We start from the raw sequence: 13,751 nt of genomic DNA, 5'->3' as shown, positions 1-13,751 counted from the left end.
TTCGTGCCAGCTCTTCTCGCATAAATCCACGTGAGGCCACTGTTGACCGACTGCCGACTGACTGACTGACCTACCCTCCTCCTTCCCTAAACCCAAAAAAAGAGTGTTTTCAAAAGCAATCCAAAAAAAGAAAATCCCTCGCCTGATTTACACAATGTTTTCAGATTTTACCACTGTTTCACCTTGTTATGTACTTTATATTTTGGCCTCTGTTTTACCTGATTTCTAGAACTGCTCTTCGCTGGACTCAAAGCCTGTTGTCATGGTCAACTCTTCTCTATGTCTCAGGTTCATCGACGTACATGGTGAGTTACCTGGACAAGCTAGTAACAGTGGGAAAGCCATCCATAAGGAGGTAAACGGTCAGCTTGTAAGTATGAACAGGAACGACATCATACCACCCCGTATTGTTCATTTTAAAGACGAAATGCAGCTATATGCTTCGGGCTATATAATTTATGATCTCCAGAAATCTATATAGTGCTACATTTTCAGAATGAGCTTATGTTGGTCTTATCTGTTAAATTTTAACCCACAGCTACTTAGTTAAATGGTATAAATATGACCTACGATAAACTCCTTAAACATGGCCACTCCCAAGTATAATGGGCTGCTTTTATACAGAGGCATCTTAAGACATTCATTGAATAGCTGATTTATTTCAGTAAATCAATTCAAAAAGTGAAACTCATATATAGATTCATTATCTACAGACTGATATAATTCAAGTGTTTATTTCTTTTATTTTGATGATTATGGCTAACAGCTAATGAAAGACCCAGATCTCAGAAAGTTAGAATATTGCTAATAAGACCAAAAAAAAAAAGATTATTAATACAGAAATGTTGGACTACAGAAAAATGTGGAAAAATATACAAGTCTGCGCACATCTAGGAAAATATTAAAGGCATGTGCTTAATCAATAGAATAAGATTTTAAAAAATCACACTGCCGCTATATAGCTCTCATAAGACATTTAATTGGATGACGTTCCAACCTACAATGACCTTATGAACCTCTTGTAGGTTGAACCGTCCAATAAAATGTGTCTTCTGAGAGCTAAAGTGGCAGTGTGCTGATTTATTTGACTTTTTCTACTAAGAAAGTATGAACATGTACAACATTTAATACTTGGTCTTGGCTATTTTTTGCACAAATTCACCAATGTGAGTTTGCATGAGGCAATCAGTCTGTGACACTGCTGTGATGTTATGATGCCAAGGTTGCTCTAATAGTGGCCTTGCATCTTTCTCTTCACAATGCTTCACAGATTCTCCAAGAGTTTAAGATTGAACAAATTTAAAGGCCAATTGAGTACAGGGATACTATAGTCCTTAAGGCCCCGTTTACACTAGTGCGTTTTAGTTTTAAAACGGCGTTTTAGAATGAAATCGATCCGCGTCCACACTCGTGTTTTACCCAGCGTTTCTGAACTGCTCTCCGTCCACACCAAAACGCTGAAAACGCACATCACGTGACCACACAGACACTCTCGGGCAAGCGCTGCAGCCCATCTACCCAGATGAGAGCTCTGCTAGTCGGACTTCTCATCAAGCATCTCCCGCTGGATCTAATCTCACTATATTTATTAAACGACATATTCCCTGACTTTGGTCATTGGAATCTATTACTTGTTCTCACGTAACGTGTTTTGGCTGAGCGCAAAGATAAGTTAATGATTAATGTAACCACGTAGCCTATTCTGTATATTGACTGATCGCTTGCCTTTATTTCCTATAATGTATAAACTTATTGTATGTTATACTTTTATAATGGCCATTATCGATTATTAAAACTGATATTCAGCAAAAGAGAGGGTGTTTCATATATTCACTGAAATTGAAAGGAGGCAGTTTGTTATAGGCTCCGTTTTGTTATAAATATCCACACAGTGAAGATGACGCTCATGCAGCACGGCGCCTCAACATTTCTGCTGTCTAAGGTGCCAATATTAAAATAAAAATAGGCAGTTCCTTAAATCATGTTTACATTTTATTGTTGAGAAAGTGAAACAACGCAGCCAGGGTGATGTGAATGAAGTTATAAAGTACACTGTTCCCTTTGAAGATTTACATGTGTCCTCGGTATAGTCTGTTTTCCATATCAAACTGAGAAGAATAGACTGCAGCCTTGATCAAACTTGCAAAGTCTGAACTTACAAGGAGAGAATGCAGGACTGAACTGTGTGTGTTAGGCTACTTAATATTGAGGAAAAGCCCCAAGCCTCTGTTTTCAGATGTCTCCGTTTTTGCTCATCCACACTGAGACGGAGCAGCAGCGTTTCAGAATGAAAACGGCCTCTCCAGCGTTTTCGAAACGCTCCGTTTTCGGCGCTCGAGAACTCCGGCGTAGTGTGGACGGTTGGCGTAACCGTAGCAAAACTTATGCGTTTTCAAACTAAAATGCATTAGTGTAAACGGGGCCTAAATCTAGTACTTTTGGCAGTGTGGGCAGGTGTCAAATCTTGCTAAAAAAAGAATACAGCTGGTTAGTTGTATGGTAAAACTCTAAAAAAAAAATGTATATATTATGTAGATAATTCAAAGGATATTTGTGGTTTTGTGCTCAATGTATTTAAAATGAAAAACATTTTCATTTAAAACGCATATTATTCGTTTTATTTTGTTCTTCTGTCCTCACCAATGTGATGTTCACATTAGTCGCAGCACATGCAAATATATCACACTATTCACACGTAAATAGACGTTTGAACTTTTTGAGTTTACTCACTTCATTCTCGCGTCAAATTCTCTTCACAATAGACACGGATTTGGGCAGGACATCAGTCTGGACATCTGCCTAATGACTCTAGCTTCGTTGGTAAATGACTAACATGGATTTTATTGAGATAGTAGCTGTGCTTTATGTGCTTTAGGAAGGCTGAAAAACAGCATGGGTTTGTTTGGCGCTGTGTCTGATCCAGTTGATCCTTTCTGAGGTGCACCCAGCTCTGTGAGTTTTCTTCTCCAGAAACTATACCTGGATGATGGAAGCTTTCAGTGGTGCTTCAGACTGAGCCAAGCCCAGTTTGATAAGCTGTTATGTGGTGTCACCAAAAGAATTTCCCCACTCCTTGGGACACCAACAAAAGGTACTACATCATAATCACGCCTCTACAAGAGAAAGCTCCTGATTGGTTAATGCAATGTGAATGTCCGCTGAATTTCATATTTTCCAACTCGAGTGATTTGCGCGATGCACGCAAAATGTTTAACTCATGCCACTTCATTAGCTCGAATTGCACCATTTTTTGCTGCCTCATTCATGCGAATCTTGCCGCAGGATATCTTTTTGACTTAACATGTAAATCACTTGCACTTGATGCTTTATCCACGTCTGGTGTGAACACAGTATTAAGGCTGGTTTATACTTCTGTAGCTAAGTCGCTAAAACTCGCTTATTCAGAGACGGGAACTGGCTGACGTGCAACAACTTTAATCATAAGGTAAACACAAAACAAGCGTTTCCATCTGGAGCTCTTTTACGGGACTCAACAATTGTAAACACTCACTACATCAGGCTTGCTGCTCTCAGCACTGCCACTACCAAGCTGACCAATTTGCAACATGTAGTTACATTTTTTGAGAGGTGCGCTTCAGCCACAGTGAGGGCTGTGAGACAGAGCAAAGGCTGTGCCGGACCATACACGTGTGCTTGATGCATAAGTATAAATCAGCCTTTAGACTGCATTTTTAGGAATTGAATATGTATCTTTTTGAAAACATAGTCAAAAGTGGATACATTTGAAAACTTTGTTTCTGTGTTGCAGTTTGGACTGTAAAAACTGAAACTTTGGCATTTTTGTCATGTGACGCACTCATGTGACCAATTCAGCTAACATCGTAGATGACATTGTGAAGCAGATTTTTTAAATTCTGAACATTTTGTTAACTTTATTAAAGATTAATGTGACTTTGTACGCGCTCTATATTGCCTCTCTTTAAAGGACACGAAATGTTGACTTGGAGCTGTTGTTCAGTGGCGGAACCAGATAACAGCTGGGACATTTAGTTTCAAAGAGACAGAAAGTAAATAAACGCAGGCAGATGATGCAGGTAAAAGCATCTTACATTTGTGTGCATGTACAATATTGAATGAAAGTCTTTTCAGTTGTTTTAGTGGGGATTTTTTATCCGGATTAGAGTAGATGTAGCCTTAAAACACTTGGTTTTTCCAACTCACACTGCCCACCTACGCACATTTTTAAACAGTTTTTCCTCACATACCTACATTTTTTATTATAAGCTTCTCAGCAACATTTGACATTCTGAAGTTTAATAATGTATTGTAAGAGAGAATGTCTGAATTTAATGTGAAAGAACTGGAAGTGCCTTTATTTTTTTACTGATCAAAAGACATTCATATAAAATTCAAAATCTTAATACTAAATTCCAGCCAATTCTGCATAAACCTTTCTCCTCAAAACCCATTTTCAATTCAGATTTGTTCTGTTAGAAAAGACATAGTCCAGTCTATGCACAATCAAATGACAGTGTTAATGCTCAAACTTCTCTCTGCCAAGGTCTTTAATTTGAATTATAAAGCAGAATAGGCAAGCACAATTTCTAAACCAAAATTATAATTTCAGAGGGTGCAATTTGCAAATCCTAAAAGCTATGATTATTTCAATTCTCAATAAAATATGGTAACAAGCTTATATTTTTTGATGGTTCTCACAGTTCGTAAGCACATTACCCTGTTCACATTGTTCAATCAGGTTTCTTGTTGACCTTTTCGCTTTAGAATTAATCATCACTTTAAACCCTAAATACTCTTCTTACAATTCCAAAGCTTTTAAAATGCTTTCGTTGTGTCATTCTCATAATATTTTCCTGATTCTTTAACTAATATCTTTTAATATTCTTTATGACATTTAATTATAATAATACATTTTTATAAAAAGTTAGAGGTTAAAAGTCAAAACATATGCTGTCGTTGTTTCAACCTTCATGTAGGTTATCTTCAGGGTTGAACTTATGTTAAATTGTTTACAGTGTGTTTGGATTCTTAAAAGTTTACAATTTAATATAATTTTATTTAGAGTTTGCATGTTCTCCCTGTGTTGGCATGGGTTTCCTCTGGGTGCTCCGCTTTGCCCCGCAAGCCCAAAGACATGTGGTATAGGTGAATTGGGTAAGTTAAAAATTGTCTGTAGTGTAGTGTACTGTAGTGTGGGTGAGTGTGTATGGATGTTTCCCAATTCCCAATTGCAGCTGGAAGGGCAGCTGTGTAAAACATATACTGGAAAAGTTGGTGGTTCATACCGCTGTGGCGACCCCAGATTAATAAAGGGACTAGCTGGAAAAAAAATTAATGAATGAAAATTTTATTTTAAGATGCTGTAGTTATTTTCTGAATTTGTCATAAGCTTATTTAAAAAAATGGCAACCTGCCAGCAAGAAGGTCGCTGGTTCGAGTCCAGTAGGCAGTTGGCATTTCTGTGTGGAGTTTGTATGTTCTTCCTATGTTAGTGTAGGTTCCTCCGGGTGCTCCGGTTTGCCCCACAGTCCACTTATGCACTATAGGTGAATTGGATAAACTAAAATTGTTCATGGTGTCTGTATTTGAATGTGTATGGGGTGTATGGGGGTTTCCCAGTACTGGGTTGTGGCTGGAAGGACATCCGCTGCATAAAACATATGCTGGAATAGTTAGCGGGTCATTCCACCGTGGGTGGCCCCTGATAAATAAGGGAATAAGCTAAAGGGAAATTAATAAATTTATGATTTCTGTGGCTCTGTTAATTCCAACACATCAAACCTGTTTTTTTGAAATGTTTTAAAGTAAATCACCTTTTAAATCACAATTTTGATCTGAAAACTCGTAATTAATGATTTATTTTCTTAAAATCGTTAAGAATTCACATGATTTGACTAAATTATCACCAGGGGCAAACGAGAGCAAAAGTAAATGCAAATGATCATTTAAATAGACATATGTTGATATCTAATCATTCAATATATTGTGGTAATGAAAATGCACAATACTTATATTGTGGCCACTTCAACATACTGTCAATAATTATTTATTATTTAAACATTCAGGGTGTTTTTTAGAGTAGTCACATTGTATTCACAGTGGTGTCCATAGCAGCCCCAAATGATTAAAGATTATTGGTTAATTAGCTTTAAATTAGTTTTTCTCAGTGGCTTTGGTGCATTTCTCACAACACTATTTACATTTGCACAACAGTTCATGCATTTCTCAAAGCAATTAATACAAACTGCAAAACCTAGATGATAACCTGCAAAAGTGTGTCATTTGCTCAAAATGAACAGCTCATTACTCAAAAGCAAGTATTCATGTCAATGAAAGTGTCAGTGTCATCAAGATAAAAAGTCCTGACAAATGGCTTTGTCCTGTCTTCATTATGACAGTTTACTCTGTACATTTTTTCCAATGCAAAACTTTTCAAATGGCTGTGCCAGTAGTATATAGTGCTGTCTTTAGAATTTTGAGGAAGTGTGTAACAAAAGTAAAGTTAGACATCAATGCATTTAGTGAGGTATCTGAGTACAAGACATTGATTATATCTGCATTTGCTCTTTGCAATTCTAATTTATTCACAGCATTGTGCAAAAGAATACATACACCCTTATTTACACCAAACATAAGCTTCCTTTGGGTAGAGGTGTGCACAACTATAAACAATATTGCAGAACATACTGAAAACGGAACTGAACCTACAACATACATAGGTTTGTAAATTATTCATGAAATTGTTCAATTTAGAAGACATTTTTAGGGGGAAAAAATTCTTGACAGATTTTGCCAACTAGTTCAACATTTTTGTATGTAATGACTCAAGTAATGAAATGAGGACGATTGGTTTTATATGGAATGACTATTCAGCATTCACAAGTTTAGTTAATTTTGACTGACATGACATAAGCAAATGATAATGTTATAAACAGCAGTGAGTTGTATGAAAGCAATTAATGCATGTCCAAAAGCATTTGCAATTTGTAGGAAGAAAAGAGAAACTGCTACTATGAGATTTGTATTACCTGTTGTGCAAATGTAAATAGTGTTGTGAGAAATGCACTAAAGCCACTGAGAAAAACTATAATAGTTCAAGCATGAACCTTTTCACCTGTTAATCTGGGTGACTGCTGAAATTTAAAAAAGCTAGCGCTGCAATAAGGCTCCAATAGTTAAACTTAGTTCATCAAGTAAACTCAGACTCTACAAATGCCTTTGTTAATATTTGATTATGTTAATTTCTTATTTAGGGTGACCCAGTGGTTAGCACTGTCGCCTCACAGCAAGAAGGTCGCTGGTTGGGATCCAGGCTAGATCATTTGGCACTTCAGTGTGGAGTTTGCATGTTCTCCCCATGTTCGTGTGAGTTTCCTTCGGGTACTCCGGTTTCCCGTCCAAAGACATGCGCTATAGGTGAATTGAATAAACTCAATTGGCCGTAGTGTATGTGTGTGAATGAGTGTGTATGTATGTTTCCCAGTACTGGGTTGCAGCTGGAAGGGCATCAGCTGTGTAAAACATATGCTGGATAAGCTGGTGGTTCATTCTGCTGTGGCGACCCTAATGAGTAAAGGGACGAAGGAAAATGAATGAATAAATTTCTTAGTTCATAATCTGATTAGAAGTCATAATTATTTTATAAAATTGAGTTAATACCTATTAAAATTACCTTACTCAAAAGAACATAGTCATAAATATAATAAATCTTTTTCTTCTCATTGTTGATTTTAATAAAATTTCTAACATTTACTAATGAGAGTTTATTGTAAAGTGTTAATTTTTAAAGTGTACTTTTTTATATTTCTGCAACATAATTTGTTTAATATGAATTAATATATACAATATAGCATTTTTAAAATGATTTTACCTGTTGAAGTCACTTTATTGCAGCTTAAGTCAATTCTGTATATCGTTATAAAAGCTTTAGCAATTAATCACAACAAAAAATGTAGCGTCAGTAAGCTTACCTTGAAATGCAAAATCCATGTTCTTTTATACTAGTCCAACAAATAGTTAATGAAGAACAGCATTGGCTTATGTAAGATATCGTGACGTGCCTATGACAATCTTTTTTCCTGTTAAATTATTTATTTTTTATTCAGTAACATTTGGCAGCTCCTTCATCCACCATATAAGGTTTCTTTAATTCTTTGTAATACTAATTGACTCACGTGGGACAGCACAGTTGCTCCATTATGAACATGAGAAAAGCTCTCCTCCTCACCAACTGTGGTTATGGCATACAGACAGAAGAGACCTTCTCCTGCCAAGCCACTTCAGCATTTATTTAGGGGTCTGTTTCCAATGGAAACGCAGAGAAGAGTTCACCACTTAATTAGCTGGTGGAGTGGCACCACTGGTGTCAACATTATATCCAAGCTGATGATCTGATTTTTTAAATATTTCATTTAGAGCAAGAACACCTTGAGACAGATACATGATATTTTTTTATGATCTTTACTATCTGGCACATGTTGTTTGGTTTAAAAATAAATTTTACTTGTAGAGTGTGGTAAGTAAAGAGTACTTTTAATGTAAATGATGTGTAATGGCTGGCAAATCGGTCAATTGCATGTGCGTCGAGAAATTCAATTCCATTTTTGTACACTGCTGCTCTCTTGTGTTCAATGAAAGAACTGCTGATGATTTGACTGACAAATCTTACATTTAAGCTTATCTAATTTATATAAAGACTGTTTGGTAACACTTTAGTTTAGATCACAGTTAGCAGTATTACCAAACCATTAACTAACACTAGCTTAATAAACCACTAATTAGCTGTTTGTTCATTATTAGTAAGGTAGAAGTCGGGTTTAGGTTTAGGGAAGGATTAAGGATATCAAATAAGATCATACTTTATAACTTCTAATGACCAGTTACTATATTAATAATCAGCAGGTAATAAGCCAGTGGTTATTAACATGAATGACCTAATCTAAAGTGTTATCGGCTATTTAATCGAAAACAATTGTACACATATGATATTGTATATCATATTTGTATATCATATATTGTATAGCACCCCAATTAATTACATACAAAATATGCCTTATTTTCCAGGGATGCTCATGCATATTTCAATAAAACAATGCAAAATCACATTCTGCACACATTACAAAGTCCAGTCTGTGGTCCCGACCTGTCTCTATAGAGTATGTGTGGCCCATTTTGAAGCACAAAATGTGACAAAAAAGACCCTTTACTGTTGCCTGTGAGACTTGATTGCAGGAAGAATAGGACAAAATGACACCCGAACCACTTAATGGCAACATTACAAATTAGTAACTGCTTTACTATTCCAATTTTTTTTTAAATGTGTTGCAAGAACCAAAATTGCAATACATGTTAATTTAAAATATATATATAATGTTTGTTGTATTGTCTGCAATGTAATGATATATAATTTATTTATTTTCTATTTTGGGTGTATATATATATATTTTCAAGTGAGCTTCAAAAATGTTCAAAAATGACCTTCCTAGATTGGCGACGCAGTGGTGCAGTAGGTAGTGCTGTCGCCTCAAAGCAAGAAGGTCGCTGGTTCAAGCCTCGGCTGGGTCAGTGGGCGTTTCTGTGTGGAGTTTGCGTGGGTTTCCTCTGGGTGCTCCAGTTTCCCCTACAGTCCAAAGACATGCAGTACAGGTGAATTGGGTAGGGTAAATTGTCCGTAGTGTATGAGTGTGAATGAGTGTGTGTGGCTATTTCCCAGAGATGGGTTGTGGCTGGAAGGGCATCCACCGCGTAAAAAACTTGCTGGATAAGTTGGTGGTTCATTCGGCTGTGGCGACCCCGGATTAATAAAGGGACTAAGCCAACAACAAAATGAATAAGTGAACTGAGCCGAAAAGAAAATGAATGAATGAATGAATGAATGAATGAATGAATGAATGAATGAATGAATGAATGACCTTCCTATTGTCTTGATGAAGTGATGTGTCTTTCAAAGACAATTCATTAATTCAAACTACAGCCACATACTCAGGTCAATATAGCCAGATGTCGCTATTAATAACTTGCTATTATGGAGTAAGTGAGCTTCAGCCTGTAAATTCATCAATAGGCCTACTACAACAAGACATGATCTAAGACAGGTGCCTAAACTTTTTCTCATAAAGGGCCAAAAACCAAAGTTGACTGAAGGTGGTGGGCCGAAATTAAATAAACCAAAGTATTACACCATGGTAATTCCCTAATTAATCAATATTTTACAATAAATTGAAAAAATACTGTAATCGTAATAACAATTATATATACTTTTTTACATTTTATAATGAACATAGTACAATAAAAACAAACACACTTGTATTCGATACTGAATACATTGAATTGATTTGCTCATCGAGAATCCTTACTTTTTTTTAAATCTGATTCATGAGCAACATTTATTTGAAACATTTTATTTAATTGTTTCTTTGTATCTTAAGAATTAAACAAACAAACAAAAGTTTACCTTAAAAATAGAAATAAAGAGCTCGGTTGAAGGCATTGGCCCTAACCTTCCTATCATTTTCCCTCTTCTTCTTAGATGGGTGATTAAGAAAGATGATTAAGCCAAAGGTTACCATGAGCCAACTTTGGCCTATGGGCCCTAGTTTGGGCTTCTCTTATCTAAGAAGTGAAGTGAAGGGAAAACTAAAGCTGAAGAAACATAAATACTTTTTAGCAATGAATTTGAGAAAGTATCTGGTGCTTTTTATGATTTATTGTGATTTATCTGAAACACTTAACATTTGATTCATTGGTGAAATCATAGTTTAGAATTAGGCCTACATTTGATGTATTGTTTAAAATCAATCATTAATATATATCATATATATATATATATATATATTAGGCATCCGCTGCGTAAAAACTAGCTGGATAAGTTGGCGGTTCATCCCGTTGTGGCGACCCCGGATTAATAAAGGGACGAAGCTGACAAGAAAATGAATGAATGATCACTTATAATTCACAAAACACTCTCTTACCAGCAGTGATGTTAAGCCATAAATGCACAGCTTATATAATACAAATACAAATATATTTTGCTTATCAAAAACCTTATTTACATTTATTCATTTATTTATTTCACAAATAAGGAATATCTAAAGCAATATTTTATTAGAGTCAACAATATTCGGACCTTTTATATATTCATGTTTTAATGTCAAAGGTCTGAATATTAATCCTTTTTATTTAAAAAAAATATTGCTTTAATTCTATTAAACTTAATTCAACTCCTCAATCTCATACTAGCATGACTCCTTATTCCAAATTCATATTCTCATTACATTGTTGCTTCTCATCCAAAGTTGGAAATGTTCCTTTAATTCAGCAGCTGTCGGGCTGGCTTGTAAAACAAGTCCAGTGTATAAAGTGGGTCTTGGAGTTAAGAGCTCTTTTAAAAGGCCATTTCCAGGAAGAATAAGTGATGCCAAAAGCAGAGACCCAGTGGCTGCATGGTCTTTCAGAGTCAGTGTCATGACTCAAAGCCAGACATTAACAGCACTCTCTGGTTCAACTCGTTTCCTTTCCGAGGGAAACCCTGAGGGCTTGTAAAGTAAAATAAGAACTGCTCTGCTGCCTTATTATGAGGTTTTTGCACACCAGACCGAAGCAACAAAAAAGGCATTTGATGATTTAGTATTGCTTACTCCACTAGCTTGAGTAAAAGTTGATATTGCTGAACTGGGAACACATATAATCAACAAATGTACATCATAGCTTGAGTTATATTCACTTGCAGTTTGTTTGTGAATGGATAATTTAATGTAATCCATCAAAATGGTTTCACTGTAATTTATTCTGCCTAAAAAGAAACTTTAAACAAACTGCGTGAACATTTATCATTTTACTAACAGGCTGATTTTTAAAAGAAAATGTTAGAAACTATTGTGCAGTTATTGTTCCTGCATGGTGCTACTTGTTCTTTATAATTTGAAGTATATGCCCTAAATCTTGCTCTAAAATGCAATGAAAGACTTGCTAGAAGAAACTTCGGTTTCTGTGACGGTAAGAAACTGTAACGACCGGGGAGGGAGTGACAGATACAACTGAGGTAGGATCCAATATGCAGGTTTGTTCTTTGTCAACCAAGCAATGGTCATACAGGTGCAAACGGGTAATATAGGCAGTCCAGAATCATAAACAGTAAACAGGCAAAAGGTCGAAAGGCAGGGGGCTAAACAGGATAACAAGGATACAAGGCTAGGTTCAAACACGGAGAAACAAGACAGGGAGAAAACGAGTTGTAATGTCACTTAACAGTAAACAAGACTCGGCCAACTGGATAGGTTCATGAGTGGCTTATAAGTGGTGAGATATCAGTCTATGACAAGGTTCAGGTGGTGAATGCAATCAAGTTAGATGAATGAGCATGGGTGTCAGGGAGAAGTGCATGTATGAAAATGTAGTCCAGGAAATGCGGAAGTGTAGTCCTGGTATATTCACTGTAAACAAATAAATAAATAAATACAAATAAAAATAAAAATGAGCTATTTGAGATGACTCAACTTAAATTAATTCAAGTGCAGGACATGGGTTAAAATTTGAGTCACTTAAAAAACCTCTGCAGTAAGTTGCCTTACAATTTTAGGTCAATGTTCTTTTTAAAAGATAAAAAAAATAAATAAATAAATAAAAACTATTTGGATCGTTTTGACAAGACTGTTATGATATGTTTAAAAGTCATCATAATCTTAAATGCTTGAATATGTTTTTAATATTTAGATTTTTAAAAAACATGAATTTATATATATTAATAATATGCATTTATGTATGTATTATATAATCCTTGCATCAAATTACAAGTAAACAAATGACCACTTATGCAAGGTGTTTCTAATTCAGCGTCTAAAGACTGAAAGTAAATTTGACATTTTTCTCCCCTCTGGCTGTTGTCATCAATCTCACACAATTTTTAAAAAAAAAATTTGAAAGTTTTGGTAATACCATCGAGGCATTTTTCTTTTATTATTTCAGAAAATAGAATTGTAAAAAAAAAAATATTTGTTGTATTCTCCCAGTACAAGTTTACCCAACTATGCAACATGCTTATTCTAAAAACATGGCCCTATATACATTTCTGGAGATCGTGAATTATGTAGCCAGAAGTTCATATGGCTGCATTTCATTTTTTAAATGAACACTACAGGGCGGTTTGACGCCATTCCTATTTGCGCTTACCAGCTGACCGGTTACCCCCGGTATGGACGGTTTTCCAGCTGTTACAGGTTACCCAGTTAGCTCGTCATGTACGATGGTGGACTTGAGATGATGGGGTTCGAGTCCAGTGAAGAACAGTTCTAGAAAGCAGGTAAGACAAAAACAGATGCCAAAAAATAGAAATAACAATTCAATAACAGGGTGAGAATGTGGGAAAAATCAGCAGAGGGCTTATCTTTTTCTGAACTGCATTTTAAATTTATTGGTTGGGTTTAGGGAAGTGGCTGGGTGGGTCAATCTGTGCTTTTTAAAATATGATTGGTTGGGTTTGGGGAAGGGAAGGGTGGGTCAGTCGATTTGTCAGTCAGTCAAACAGTGGACAGCGGCTTCTGGTGGATTAATGTAAGTACAGCAGGCGCCATGTTTGTGACCAAGTATATTGAGCAAGAAATTGTTGATTTGTTAATTTTATAACACATATTTTATTTTATTTATTTTACATATTTTACATATTTATTGACATTCTTCCTAAATGTTGATCTGCTGCACTCGTAAAATAGTTTAAAATTGTCAAAATAGGGATTTTTTTATTGTTGTTCATAATAACTAAATGAATTTCATTAATA

This window comes from Danio rerio, chromosome 19 (assembly GCF_052040795.2).
Source record: "Danio rerio strain M-AB ecotype USA chromosome 19, GRCz13ab, whole genome shotgun sequence".
In the NCBI taxonomy this organism is placed as follows: Eukaryota; Metazoa; Chordata; class Actinopteri; order Cypriniformes; family Danionidae; genus Danio; species Danio rerio.
Note: the sequence above shows the minus strand (reverse complement) of the source record.